Below are 15,479 nucleotides of genomic sequence, written 5' to 3'. Positions count from 1 at the left end.
TCTGGCCCACAAAAAAAAGACCAGATTTACTGGCCTAAAGGAGACTGGAGAAACCCCAAGAGTATGGCCCCCAGATACCCTTTTAGCTCAGTGGTAAAGTTACCTCCGAGGTTCACTGTTCAGCCTGGGAGTGGACGGCCCTGTAAAACCAAATGAGACTAACGAAGTACAGGAGTCCAGAGACAGGGGCCAGAAAGCAGAAGGGGACAGGGAAGTTGGTGATAGGGAATCCAAGGTTGAGTAAGGATATTGTTGATGTGTTGTGAGATTGTTAACTATTGTCATAGGGCCACATTTGTAGTAACTGCTAAATGAGAAACTATTTTGTTCTGTAAGCCTTCATCTTAAGTGAGAATAACAGTAGAATTCAAAGAGTATAGTCAATGTCACTGAATTGTGCATGTAGAAATTTTTGAAATGGTGTATCTTTGGCTATGAGTATTTTCACCAAAAAAAAAAAGGTTGAGAAGTTAGAGGGTTGCTATGTTGTGGGGTTGTTAACCAATGTCATAAAACAACATGTGTACTTCTGTTTCATGAGAAACTATTTGTTCTGCAGGCCTTCACCTGAAGTACAATAAAAAATAAATAAATAAACAAATAAATAAATATTTCCCCCCCAAAAAAAAACAACTCAAAGGCTTAAAATATAATTTTAAAATAATTATTTTAAGTGTGTCCCAGTTTTCTAGCAGATAAAGTAAAATAGGAATTCAAAAAGGGAGAAGACATGATTTAGATGGAATAATTTTTTTTTTTTTTAATTAAATCACCAATTTATACCAAGTTAATTCTGGAGAACCAGAAAAATGTAATGAAAAGAGAAAAAAATTAGAAACCCAAAACATCTGGATCTGACTCTTCATGTACTGTTTACACGCAGGAGAAAGATGTGGCAGTTTGCTTCCGTAAAGATTTACAGCCTTGGAAACTCCATGGGGCAGTTCTACTCTGTCCTACAGGGTCTCTCTGACTCAGAATCAACTTGACAGCAGTGGGATTTAGGTAATGACATTAGACATCATTGATGATTCATAATTGCCTTTTATATTATCTGCATCATGCCATCATATTATTTATTGTACTCATTTATTATGTGTGTATATAATCTATTTCTTACCTCCCTATAATTACCTTATAAGAAAATAATGCGTATGAAGAGTTTCATTGATACGGGGAAAAATTTATGACATGATATCTTGGGAAAATAAAGTTTCAAAATTGTTTAAAGGGAATGTTTTCAGTCATTTTAAAATACATCACTGTGATATTGTTCCCAGTAATAGTCTCAATCTAATTATCAGAAAACATTCATAAAATACTTGACGAATACTTCTCAAAAGAGTCACTGTTATGGAAGATAAGGAAAGACTGAGAAAGATTACAGATTGCTAAAGATTAAGGAGAAATAATAACTAAATACAATTTATTGTGGGCAGAATCCTGGAACAGACAAAAGACATTAGTGAAAAATCTAGTGACATCTGAATAGAATCTGTAATTTAGTTAACAGCATTGTAACAGTGACAATTTCATAGTTTTGATCATTGTACTATGATGATGTAAGATGTTAACATTAGCGGAATCAGGGTGAAATGTGACCCCAATTTTTCTGGAACTGCAGGATTTTAGGTGGTATTAGAGATAGTATTAATTCCTGAATTTCTAGTCCATTTGAAGAAGTAGTCTTGGGGCCCTATATCTTAATTTCAGAAAACTTTAAATTAGGTTTTACCTTTTATTATGCAGATTCAAGTTGTGGCTCTTAGTGAGAAAGCGTTTGAAACACTTGGGATGTTTCTCAGTAAGGGGTAATGGCTGCTGATGCCCTGAAATTAAATTTTACAACTGCCTCTTCACTCTAACATTTAGGGAATGGTTCCATGCACCGCCTTCTACTGCACCTTTCTAAAACATTTTCTTCATGTGATTGTTCTCTATTGTATTCTACTTACCTTCATGCAAGAGAATGTACTGAGTTACTATAATGATAACCCTCTCAAAAGTAAGCCTGGTTTTGTTATACTGAGACTCATCTTACTTCCCCTACCTCTACTTACCCTAGTTTATTTATTTTGTAATTGTATACACTGGTGTCTCTACTCGTATGCCCAGTTCCATTCTAGCTCTCAATCTAATTATGACCAAAATAAGAAATATATTAGCAGATTTAGTCCCAACATCAATTTGGTGCGGGTCCAGTTACGCTGTGTTGGACCCGCACCAATATTGCTATATGCATTTATGAAGCCACACGGTATCTCAGACCGAGTATTGTCAAGCCACATATTTGGAATCAACCTTTGCATTTGACTCAGTTTGTTTAATTCAGTTCACTATAGTTTGCAAAATTCAGACCAGATTCATACTCTTTCCTCTGTAACGTCTTCTCCATTGCAGCAAAGGTGACCCATCGTATTTGGATTTAGTGTAAATCCAACATAAGGCTCATTCTGCATGAAAAGTTCCAACAGGCACATTCAATCACACATGTGTTCTTCCCCTGAAGTAAAACCAAAAGCTGTTCACTCTTTGCTTATTCATCTGAAATACTGGCTGCCAAACAAGTCTAATTAAAGTTACTGTGGAACAATTTCAATCAATGCCACTTCTCAATCTAGTACAGAAAATTAATCAAGCCAACCAGAGAAAAAAGGCATGCCACATACTATGTGTATAAATAAGGCCAATATACCACTGATGGAAGTTTTTTTCTTTCTTTCTTTTTTTAGCACGAATCCTTCAAAGTGAAAAAACAACAAACAGATTTCTATGTTGGCAGAAAGGTAGGTACTGTTTAGCTATGTGCATTCAGAAATGTTTAGCTTTAACCTTTGTTTTTAGTCTTAAATTGTCCAAACTGCAATTGTTAGCACCAACATCACTTTATACTGAACCAATTGCATTTCAAAAGCTGTTTGTTTACATGAAAGTCATTAATCAGTCATTAATCAGATGTTTTTAAATAAATTTTCTCAAAAAAGCACACATTTTCAGATCCTTTTATCAGCTATGATTAACATCCACACACATAAAAGTGAACCACCACGGAGTTATAAAGAGAGACTAGCTTGTTACATCAATTTCAAGATCATACTCTATTGACAGGAGAGTTAGGATAATGTTAAATGTTAAATAGTAGTGTTATCTATAATTTATTTTTATTACTCCAAACTAGATATCTATTGTTCCTTACCACATACCTTACTCTAAAATGATCTTTAAAGTCTCTCTTTCTTTTGGTACTGTAAAGGCAACTATTATGACAGAAGCAATATATATGAATTACAGATAAACAGAATATACCAATAAACAAAAATTAGAAAACTAAAGATACCATATTTCCATCATGGAAATCTCATTAGAGAAACATCTTCTTATATAAAGATACTAAATATGAGCATGCACACATAAATGCATTTAATTTCTGAAAATAAGATCATATTGAACATACATTTTTAGCCCACAATCCTCATCTTTATATTAAAAAAAAAACTATCATAACACATATCTAGTTGCTATTAAAGTTCATTCTACTGCAGTAACAATGTCCTTATATCTACTTTAACCAATCTAGTATCTAATCCAGGATAAATTATATCTAGTTGTTATGAGCCTTGAAGGTATTTTAATCTTGCATAGTCCTTTGTGTGGCACACGACTGCTGAAGAGACTGGACCAGTTATCCTAAAAGTTTCTCTTCTAATTGAGAACAGAAGAAATATTGAAGAAATTTTAAAATACTACATTATCATGATATTTATAACTGCATTAGGGTATAGATGCTTTTCCATTTGCTTTTATAAACTTTTAATAATATTGTTTTCAAGTTATTTTAATAAAACTAACCTGACCCTGTTGTGCTGCTCTTAATTAGTTAATAATCTTCCAATATTCCATATGGTGGGAGTAGATGGGTAGTGTACTGGAGAAGTGAGACTGGCTTGTAAAATCTACGTACAAGAATCACTGAATCAAGATGAAACTTAAAAATTCCCAATATCATAGCTATTATGAACAAAATGAAGTTAATGAAATATCCTAAATTTCTGCCTCTCATCATGTGTTTTTTATGTCACCTTAGGTCCCCAAGGACCATGCTACATGTGAGTCTGTCCTTGGTAACTGTACTATTGAACAGCCACAAAGTTGCTCAAAAGGAATAGACCTGAACAAATTGAAATAGTGAGTTTCAAAAATGAGAAATGTTAGCTTTGAAAAAGAAAGCATATGCAGTTTAGCCAAACAACGAAACAGCCTATTACCTCCTGCATTGCAAATTCAACCAAGCGGGATGACTTTCTGATAGGAATACAAATAAAATTTTTCATTATTGAAGAACTATGTTCAGGCATATTGTACTCTCACCTTAATCTTGCTATGAGAATCCTACTGCAGTGGTAGTTTTCATATGCTGTTAAATATTTAATAGCTATCTCTAAAAGAATGGCTCCGTGCAGTATCATGCTCCTTTCAGAACTTAGCTCCAACTGACTTTTGACAAATAAATAAATGAAACCTATTATAAAAAGAATTCAACACTTCAAAACTCTCAGACATGAAATATTTTTCCTCTGAGGTTTTACCACCTTTGATGTGTTATCCTCGGCAAAAATATTCCGTTATTAATTAAGCAAGGAATAATACTTTTAAAATATTTTATTTAAAAAATAAAACACGGATATTATAAAAATGTTACAAACACACCAAAATAAGTAAACAAAATATTTACTGCCTTATACCATCACTTACTATTGTGTTGTGTTTCCAATTTTTCAGTGTAATTTTTAATTTACTTCTATTATTCAAATTTTAATCTGCCTGGTATATCTTTACACATATCATTTGGTTTACATTGTGTCAGTCATTTTCTGCATTTTGTTTTCTATAAAATGAGGATTTTTTGCCATTTCAAGATGCTTCATATTTATAGTTTAGTGACATTAATTGCATTCATAACACTTTGCTATATACATATTTACCACCACCACCACAACAATAAAAATGAACTTTAAAAAAATGTGGATTTGTTAACCACATCTAGGCTGCCTTTGTCTGTCAAAAGGGACATGTTCTCCTTTGTTCCTTTTATTATGCTTAGTTTTACTGAATTTATTCTGTTCTATGAATTCTATTTTACTTACCTAGATTCTGTTTATTGATCTATTTTTCATGTGAATTATATATTATAGCTATCATAATTTTTTTATTTCAAAAATCCTATAAACAGATTTCACTGTGGCTTTATTGAGGGATACCTAAATCACATCCTTCCCACCACATTCATATCAATTTTTCTGAGTTTCATGTAATGTATACATCCTGAGAAAAACAGAACAGGAATGTCAAGTGCTCTAAACTTTCCTTTGTCTAGTACAGGAGATAATTAATGCATTGATAATTATTGGCAATTGGAATGGGAAAAGTGGAAACAATGAGGGATCGGTAGTCGTAAAATAAGGCCTTTGTGATAGAAATGACACCGGAGATCAGATGATAGAATTTTGTAAGACCAATGACTTATTCTCTACAAATACCTTTTTCCAACAACGTAAACGGTGACTATACATGTGGACCTCGCCAGATGGGATACACAGGAATCAAATCAACTACATCTGTGTGGAAAGAGACAATGGAGAAGCTCAGTATCGTCAGTCAGAACAAGGTCAGAGGCCGACTGCAGAACAGACCATCAGTTGCTCATATGCAAGTTCAAGGTGAAGCTGAAGAAAATTCAAACAAGTCAATGAGAGCCAAAATATGACCTTGACTATATACCACCTGAATTTAGACACTATCTCAAGAACAGATTTGACGCATTGAACACTAATGACCAAAGACCAGATGAGTTGTGGGATGACATCAAGACATCACAAATGAAGAAAGAAAAGGTCATGTCTTTTTAACATCATAAAAAGACATGATGTTAATGAGGCAGGATTAGAGGCCTTTATGTTAATGGATCAGGACATAATGTACAGGATTATGTTGTATATTGAGTCAATCTCCTTTGAGATATAAAAGAGGGAAGCAAGCAGAGAGGAGAGGGACCTCATTACCACAAGCAAGAAGAGCCAGGAGTGGAGTGCGTCCTTTGGACCCTGGGATCCCTGCCCTGAGAAGCTCCTAGAACAAGGGAAGACTGATGATAAGGACCTTTCCACAGAGCTGACAGAGAATGAAAATCTTTCCCTGGAGCTGGCACCCTGAATTCAGACTTCTAGCCTCCTAAACTGTGAGAGAATAAATTTCTGTTTGTTAAAGCCATCCGCTTATGGTATTACGGTTATAGCAGCACTAGATAACCAAGAATTTGATACTGAGAGTAGGGTGCTGCTCTAACAATGTGGAAGCAGTTTTGGAATTGAGTAATGGCTAAGGCTGGAAGAGTTTTAAAACAGTAAAAGCCAATATTTCCTTGAAGAGACTGTTGTTGGAATTATGGACATCAGAGACAATTCTGGTGAGGGCTCAGAAGGAAGTGAGGAGAGGTGTATCATTGGAGATGGTACAGATGGCGAGAAGCAGCAACAGAGAAACAGCAGCAACAGAACCAGGAGACCAGTGCAAGATGGCATGGGAGCCGATCCACGGAACAAGAGAGCTGACTGCCTTCAGGAAGGGGGCTTCCTGGTGGAGTGGGGTACCTCTGGGCACTTATTGGTGGAGTTAGGCTTGCTGACTCATGCAGTGAGAGAGCTGAGTGCCATCCAGCCAAGGTGGTGAAGTAGGGTGCCTCCAGGCACGTATTGGTGGAGCTAAAGAGCTTTATAACACTTGCCCAAACAAGGCAAAGGCTGGCCAGCCCAAGGGCCCAAGGGGCAGAGGGGTCGAGAGGCCTAGAGGCCAAGGAACCAGGAAGCATAAGCTGAAGAGACAAGGAGCATGGGAAGCAGAGCCACTTCAGTCTTAAAGTATAGAGCCACAAACTCTGGGGTCTCTAAGGGTGAGGCCGTGGCCTCCTAGGTTTCAAAGAGTCAGATCTTTACCAACTAGGTTCCAGAGTGTGGGGGTACCTTTCACGAGTGCCAGTGGGATGGGGCCAGATCTGCTGTCCAAAGCTGAGGGGGCAGAGCTGCCATGCCCAAGGGGCAGAAGAATGGAGCCTGCCAGGGCCAAGGGGGTGGGGTCGACACTCAAATGGACTAGGAGAATGTGGCTGCCCAAAGCTGAGGGAAGAAAGTTGCCCTTCCAGGGGGCCTGGAAGGTGGAGCTCAGGGCCGAGGGGCCTTCACCCAGAATCCAGACAGTGTGGCCAACACCTAGAGTCTAGAGGTCAGGACCATTGCCTAAACTGTCTCAGAGACCAGAGGATTATTTTCAAGCCTTGTGAGCTAATGTGATGTGTTCTGCTGACTTGCTTAGTGCCTGTTATTCCTTCTTTCCCTCCAATATCACACCTTTGTAATGGAAACATTTAGCTTGTGCCTGTTCCACCATTGTATTTGGAAGCAGATAACTTTTATTCTAGATTTCGCAGGTGAAGAGGAATTTTTTGGAATTTGCTCTTGGAGTTGATATAAGACTCTTGAGATGATATGATGGAGTGAATGTGTTTTTTACATGTGGTAAGGACATGAAATCTTGGGGGCCAAAAGGTAGAATGTTATGGATTGAATTGTGTTCCACAAAAATGTGTATCAACTTGGCTAGGCCATGGTTCTTAGTATTGTGTGATTGTCCACCAGTTTGGGATCTGATGTGATTATCCTTTATGTTTTAAATCATCACCTCTGTGATGTTAATGAGGCAGGATTAGAGGCAGTTCTGTTAATGAAGCAGAATACAATCTACAGGATTGTGTTGTGTATTGAGTCAATCTCCTTTGAGATATAAAAGAGGGAAGCAAGCAGAGAGGAGAGGGACCTCGGTACCACCAAACAAGAACAGCCAGTAGCAGAGTGCATCCTTTGGGCCTGCGGTCCCTGTGCTGAGAGGCTCCTAGACCAGGGGAAGATTGATGACAAGGACCTTTCCTGAGAGCTGACAGAGAGAAAAAACCTTCCCCTAGAGCTGGTGCCCTGAATTCAGACTTCTAGCCTCCTAAGCTGTGAAAGAATAAATTTTTGTTTGTTAAAGCCATCCACTTGTGATATTTCTGTTATAGCAGCACTAGATAACTAAGACACGCCTAAACATAAATAAAATAAAAAATTTTCACAACTGGACCAATAAGCAACATCATGATAAATGGAGTAAATATAAAGTTGTCAAGGGTTTTATTTTACTTGGATCCACAATCAATGCCCATGGAAGCAGCAGTCAAGAAATCAAAGGGCACAATGCATTGGGCAAATCTGTTGCAAAAAGCCTCTTTAAAGTGTTAAAAAGTAAAGATGTCACTTTGAGGACTAAGATGTGCCTGACACAAGCAATGGTATTTTCATTCGCTTCATATGAATTCAAAAAGTGGACAATGAATAAGGAAGGCTGAAGGGCAAAGAATACTGAATATACCATGGACTTCCAGAAGAACAAACAAATGTGTCTTGGAAGAAGGACAGCCAGAATGCACCTAAGAAGTGAGGAAGGTGAGACTTCGTCTCATATACTTTGGACATGTTATCAGGAGGGACCACTCCCTGGAGAAGGACATCATGCTTAGTAAAGTAGAGGGTCAGTGAAAGAGAGGAAGCCCCTCAATGAGACGGACTGACACAGTGGCTGCAATGATGGGCTCAAGAACAGCAACAATTGTGCAGATGGTGCAGGACGAGGCAGTGCTTCATTCTGTTGTACACAGAGTCCCTATGAGTTGGAACCAACTTGATGGCACCTAAAAACTAACAAGTTCAGGAGATTGAATTACCAGTGAATTTTCTCATTTAAATGTCTCAAACTCACATGACCATAATGAACTCATGATCACCTCTACCATTTCCATTATCCCATCTTTTTTTCTGTCTCATTAACTGTCACCTCCCTGTGCTGAATTTCTCAACACAAATGTTTGAATAATCTTTGACAAGTTCCTTATCATTCCCTTTTATATCCAATTTTTCAACCAGTTGTGTAATTTTGCCTTCTAAGTATATTTCAACTGTTTATAGTCTTCTCTCCGTATATTCTATACCATCTTAGTTTAAACCATTTTCTAAGACAATCACAATTGATTCCAGACTGGTCTCTATTTTTTACAGAAAAACATATTGATGTTTTAAATATGAATCTGATCATTATATTCCCTGGTCTAACACCTTTCAATCTTTTCCCATTGTGCTTGGAAAAAATCCCAAACGTGTAAGCCATGTATATGTCTGTCTTTCCAAACTCCTTTCATGCCACATTCCCTCTCATCAACTAAGTATCACCCAGCCGTATTAGCCCTCTTTCATTTTATAAAGTATGTCAAAATCCTTTCTATCATTGGAACTTTAGAGCTATAGTTCCCTTTACTTAGCACTGTTCTCTAAAAGTTTTCATATCATTCACCTTCACATTTTTCACGTCTCAGCTGAGATATCATCTCTTCTCTGAAGCCTCCTCTGACCATCAAATCAGAAGTCACTCTCCACCCCCATAATATTCTGTCACACACCTGGCACATTCCTATTTTTCCTTATGGGACTTACTGAAAGGTGTAATTTTTTTCTACTTTTATTTTAATGTCTGTTTTGCTAACAGAATATATGCTTCACTAGGATGGGGCCATTTCTGTTAAGCCAGTTATACTCAGTATCTTCCTCACATGTAGAGGGGACTCCATAAGTTTGCACTGACTGAAAAAGTGGTAACAAAGGACAAAAAGGAAGTACTGGTAATTATACAAGAATGAAGTTTTTTGTTGCTGCTGTTGTTGTTTAATTAGCTACACTAGCCCCAAATCTTCTCCTAGACTCTGGATGGAGGATTCTTGAAAAACAGAAGACGACAAAGTGTGAGACATACTTTTTGTTAAATTCTTACTGTGTTATCTCATTAATCCTCAAACTAAATTGGGATAAAGGTCCTATTATTGTTGTTATTCCCATTTTATTGATGGGGAAGGTAAAACGCAGAATGTGTATCTGTGTGTTATCTTTTTATTTTTTTTATTGAAGTGAAACTCACATAACATAAAATTAGCCACTTTGGCATGGACAATTAAGTGGCATTAAGCACATTCATAATGATATTGTGTGACCACCACCTCTATCTAGTTCTGTAACATTTCCATCACCCCAAAAGGAAACCCTGTACACATCAAGCAGTTGCTTATCATTGTACCCTACCCCTAGGCCCTGACAACCAGCAATCTGTGTTCTGTCTCTATGCATTTACCTACTTTGTATTCTGGATATTTTATATAAGTGGAGCCAGAAAATACATGACCTTTTTTGTCTGATTCTTTCACTTAGCATAATGTTTCCAATGTTCACACTCATTGTAGCATGTATCAGTACTTCATTCCTTTATACAGATGAATAATTTCTATTGTATATATAAACTGCAATTTGTTTATCCATTCATCTGTTGATGGACATTTCTGCATTTTCACCTTTTAGTTACTGTAAATAGTGTTGCTATAAACACGTGTACATGTATTTGTTTGAGGTCCTGTTTTTAATTCTTTTGGGTATATGCCTAGGAGTGGAATTGCTAGATCTATGATAATTCTCTCTTAAAATTTTTAAGAAACCACTGACACATTCCAGCCAGTACTTGTTATTTTCTGTTTTTATATCTTTTTGGTTTTTATTATAGTTATCCCCATGAAGTTGGATCTCATTGTAGTCCTGATTTACATTTCCCTAATGACTAATAAAGTTCTCACTGGGTGCCAAAAAGGTTAAAGTTTCAATCTACTCAGAAGCACCTCAGAGCAAAGGCTTGGCAATCTACTTCTGAAAGATCATAGCCATTGAAAACCCTATGGAGTGCAGTTCTACTCTGAAACAAATGAGGTTGCCATGAGTTGGAATAGATTCAAGAGTAACTGGTTTGGATTTTTTATTTTGTGACTAATGATATTGGGCATTTTCATATACTGTTGGCCACCTGTGTATTTTTTTTTTTTTTTTGAGATATTCTATTTAAGCACTTTGTTAAATTTTTAAATTGGGTTATCTTTTGTTGTTGAATTTGTAAGAAGAGTTCTTTATATATTTTGAATATTAGACCCTTCTCAGCTATACGATTTGCAGATATTTTCTCCTTGTCTGTAGATTTTCATTTCACTTTCTTAGTAATATCCTTTGATGTACAAAAGTTTTTAATTTTGATGAAGTCTGATTTATCTTTCTTTTGTTGCTCATGCTTTGGTGTCATGTCTAAGAATTCATTACTGAAGCCAAGGTCATAAAGATTTACTCCTATGCTTTCTTCGAAGTGTTTATGGTTTTGGCTTGTATATTTAAGTCATTGATCCATTTTAATTTTTGAATATGGAAGGTGGCAGAGATCTAACTTCATTCTTTTGCATGTGGATATCAAGTTATCTCAGCCTTGTTTGCTGAAGAGACTATTTTCCCATTGCATGGTCTTGACCCCTTGTCTAAAATTAGTTGGCCACAGATGTACAGGAAAGCTCAGAATTTTTAATACTCTTATCAATGAACCTTCTATTTTACTAATTCAACATGTTTCATCAGAGCAAAGAAAGGAAGAGATTAAGAGAGGGTAGAGTACTATGCCACTGGAGAGGGGAGGCAACGGGGAACAAATATTCTCTTGTTATTCACTGTGATGGTTACTGCTGTGTGTCAAATTCTCAGTGGTTTGGCAGACACTACATAATCATCTTCCATTTTGTGATCTGATGTGAGCAAGCAATCAGGTGAAAAGGGAGTTTCCTTAGGGTAGGGACCTGCCTCCATTATATAAATGGGATGTTCTGGCAAAACTCCCTCTGATGATCCTGCACCCTTGTCATCTGAACTCCAGTTCTTGGAATGTGAGATGCTTTCAGCCTGCTGTTTGACCTGCAGATTTTGGATTCACTACCTCTCGTGATCCTATAAGCTAGCAGCTTGTTGCCTTACCTGGAGATTTTGGGTTTGTCAGCCCCTGCAACCACATTAGCCAGAAGAAGCCTTCAACTGCCACCTGACCCATAGATTTGGGACTTGCCAGCCCAACAACTGTGTGAGCCATTTCCTTAATGTAAATATCTCTATATGTTTATATATACGCTTCACTGATTTTGCTCCTCTAGAGCACATAGCCTAAGACAATCACACAGCATCTCAACTAATGTGGCTCAAGATTTCATCCCACAGCTTTTTTACACAAATCTAAATGGACAGGCTTTTTCAGTTGAGCTTCATTTTATTGCATGTTTTGGTATGTACGTATGATATTTTTTATTTGTTGGGAGGATATACAGTTTTTGAGTTGATTTGCTTAAATGAAAGAAAGTATAATTTATGGAACAGTTATGTAGTGGGGCCCAGATTTATTATGTGTTGGTGGGTCTAGAAAAAACCCGAGGAAGCAAGTTTTTTAGGTCCTTTACAGATGGAAAACTAATTTGATTTGAACTTAGAGGAGCTCAGAGAGCTTAAATCCTAGCACTTCCTTTGGTCATAAGGGAAAGAACAGAGAAAAAGCCATTCAGATTAATTCCAAAATGAGACCTCTATTGTGGTTGGAGTTATTGTGCTGATGGAACTTTTTTTTTTTTTTTTAACCAAAAAAGAAAAAACAACTAGTTTAATTTTTTTTAAAAAATTGAAATCATCTGCAAAACAATGGATTAAACCAACTCCTGGAAAATAGCTCTGCATTTTCATGACTACATTTATTGAAAAGGTTGGAGAAAAATAAAAATGCCATTTAGCTTAAGAACTTACAGATTAAGCCCTAATACATGACATAAACAGAATACAAACCATAACTAACAATGCACAAACACCAGAAGAGAAACTAGATAACTGGGAATTTCTAAAAATCAAACACTTATGCTCATCAAAAGATTTCATCAAAAGACTAAAAAGACTACCTACAGACTGGGAAAAAAATTTTTGGCCATGACATATCTGATAAGGGTCTAATCTCAACAATCCACAAGATACTGAAACACCTCAACAACAAAAAGACAAATAACCCAATTAAAAAATGGGCAAAGGATATGAACAGGCACTTCACCAAAGAAGACATTCAGGCAGCTAACAGATACATGAGGAAAAGCTCATGATCATTAGCCATTAGAGAAATGCAAATCAAAACTACAATGAGATACCATCTCACCCCAACAAAGGTGGCACTAATTCAAAAAACACACAAAAAAAAATGTTGGAGAGACTGTGGAGTGACTAGAACACTTATTCACTGCTGGTGGGAATGCAAAATGGTACAACCACTTTGGAAATCGATTTGGTGCTTCCTTAAAAAGTTAGAAATAGAAGTACCATATGATCTAGCAATCCTACTCCCTGAAGTACATCCTAGAGAAAAAAGAGCCATCACACTGATAGATATATGCACATCCATGTTCATTACAGCACCGTTCACAATAGCAAAAAGATGGAAATAACTTAGGTACTCATCAACAGATAAATGGATAAACAAATTATGGTACATACACACAATGGAATACTACACAATGGTAAAGAACAATGAAGAATCTGCAAAACATCTCACAATATGGATGAATCTGGAGGGCATTATGCTGAGTGAAATTAGTCAGTTGCCAAAGGACAAATATTGTACGAGACTGCTATTATAAGAACTCAAGAAAAGGTTTAAACACAGAAGAAAACATTCTTTGATGGTTATGAAGGTGGGGAGGGAGGGAAAGGGGAATTCATGAACTAGATAGTAGATAAGAATCATCTTGGGTAAATGGAAGAACAACACACAATACCGGGGAAGTCAGCACAACTAGACCAAAGCAAAAGCAAAGAAATTTCCTGAACACAGCCAAACACTTCAAGGGATAGAGTAGCTGGGGCTGGGGTCTGAGGACCATGATTTCAGGGGACATAAGTCAACTGGCATAACAAAGTTTATTAAGAAAATGTTCTACATCCCACTTTGCTGAGTGGTGTCTGGGGGCTTAAAAGGTAGCGAGTGGCCATCTAAGATACATCAATTGGTCCCAACCCACTTGGAGCAAAGGATAATGAAGAACACCAAAGACACAAGGAAAACGTATTAGCCCAAGAGATGCAAGGGCCACATAAACCAGAGACTCCACCAGCCTGAGACCAGAACTAGATGGTGCCCGGCTACCACCAATGATTGCTCTGACACAGAACACAACAGAGAGTCCCTGACGGAGCAGGAGAAAAGTGGAGTGCAGAACTGAAATTCTAGTAAAAAAGACCAGACTTATGGTCTGACGGAGACTAGAGGAACCCCCAAGGCCATGGCCCCTGGACGCTATGTTAACCCAGAACTGAAACCATTCCCGAAGCCAACTCTTCAGACAAAGATTAGACTGGACTATAAAACATAAAATAATGGACTATAAAACATAAAATAATACTTGTGAAGAGTGTGCGTCTTAGTTCAAGCAGATACACGAGACCAAATGGGCAGCTCCTCTCCGGAAGCAGGATGAGAAGGCAGGAATGGATAGGAGCTGGTTGGATGGACACAAGAAACCCAGGGTGGAAAGGGGGAGTGTTCTGTCACATTGTAGGGATTGCAGCTAGTGTCACTTGACAATGTGTTTATAAAAATTTTGTATGAGAGATTAACTTGAGCTATAAATGTTTACCTAAATTATAATTTTAAAAAACTGCAAATTATCTGCAAATCAACTCATTTCAGGAGTGGAAGAATCCTTGGTCATTTCTGAATATCAATAATACTCAGGTTTGTCTTTTAATATATTGTACATTAAAGAGGAAATTGTATAAAGTCTCCTCTTTTCTACACAGGATTAATTCTTTGTTTCAGCTAACTCTCAATGGAGGGGCAACTAGTACAACATCATCTCCCCAGACAAAGAGCAATGGAATATTCTGTTTCATTGATTTACTTATCTCTTCGTATATTTCTTCTTCAATTTCTATAGCAGTCACAGTTTCTTCCACATCTCCTAATATCATATTTAAATGTTGATCATAAGCATGCAATCTTCCTTGAAGCTCTTGGTCATTTCACATTCTCACATAAATGCACGCATCCAGGAGCCTGATGAGATCCAGAGGCTCCTCTACACTGTTGGCAGTTTGTTGCTGGTCCATGTCATCTGTCATGTTTCTGCTTATGGAAATTTTTAATGACACCATAGTTGGTAGAAAGTGTCCAGATGTGATAGAAAATTTCCAGTAACCAACACATTTCCCTCATCCAAAGAACAGATTCCTCAGATCACAGAAATGGCTGTGGGGCTGGCCTACAACTTGATATTTCAATATTAATTAGGAGAAACCACCTTGATGTCCTCAATACACTTGAGGGTTGTGTTCTACCATCTTGGTGTTTCTCTACACTTACAAGCTTTTTCTCCAACTGAAGGCTACTTCTCAACCATTTTGCTTCCACAATACACATCAAGGTTACAAAACATCTTCATCCATGATTCACTACAGCACTGACTTAATCATGCT

At 37.2% G+C, this 15,479-nt stretch overlaps 1 pseudogene; it reads right to left on the bottom strand.

Moving 5' to 3' along the window:
* Nucleotides 1–14,819: 14,819 nt before the first annotated feature.
* Nucleotides 14,820–15,125, bottom strand: LOC101350949 (U6 snRNA-associated Sm-like protein LSm3 pseudogene; annotated as a pseudogene).
* Nucleotides 15,126–15,479: the final 354 nt, after the last annotated feature.

The sequence above is a fragment of the Trichechus manatus genome, unplaced genomic scaffold (assembly GCF_000243295.1).
Source record: "Trichechus manatus latirostris isolate Lorelei unplaced genomic scaffold, TriManLat1.0 scaffold00016, whole genome shotgun sequence".
Taxonomy (NCBI): Eukaryota; Metazoa; Chordata; class Mammalia; order Sirenia; family Trichechidae; genus Trichechus; species Trichechus manatus.
The sequence above is the reverse complement of the archived record's forward strand: the minus strand, read 5'-3'. Positions and strand labels throughout refer to the sequence as shown.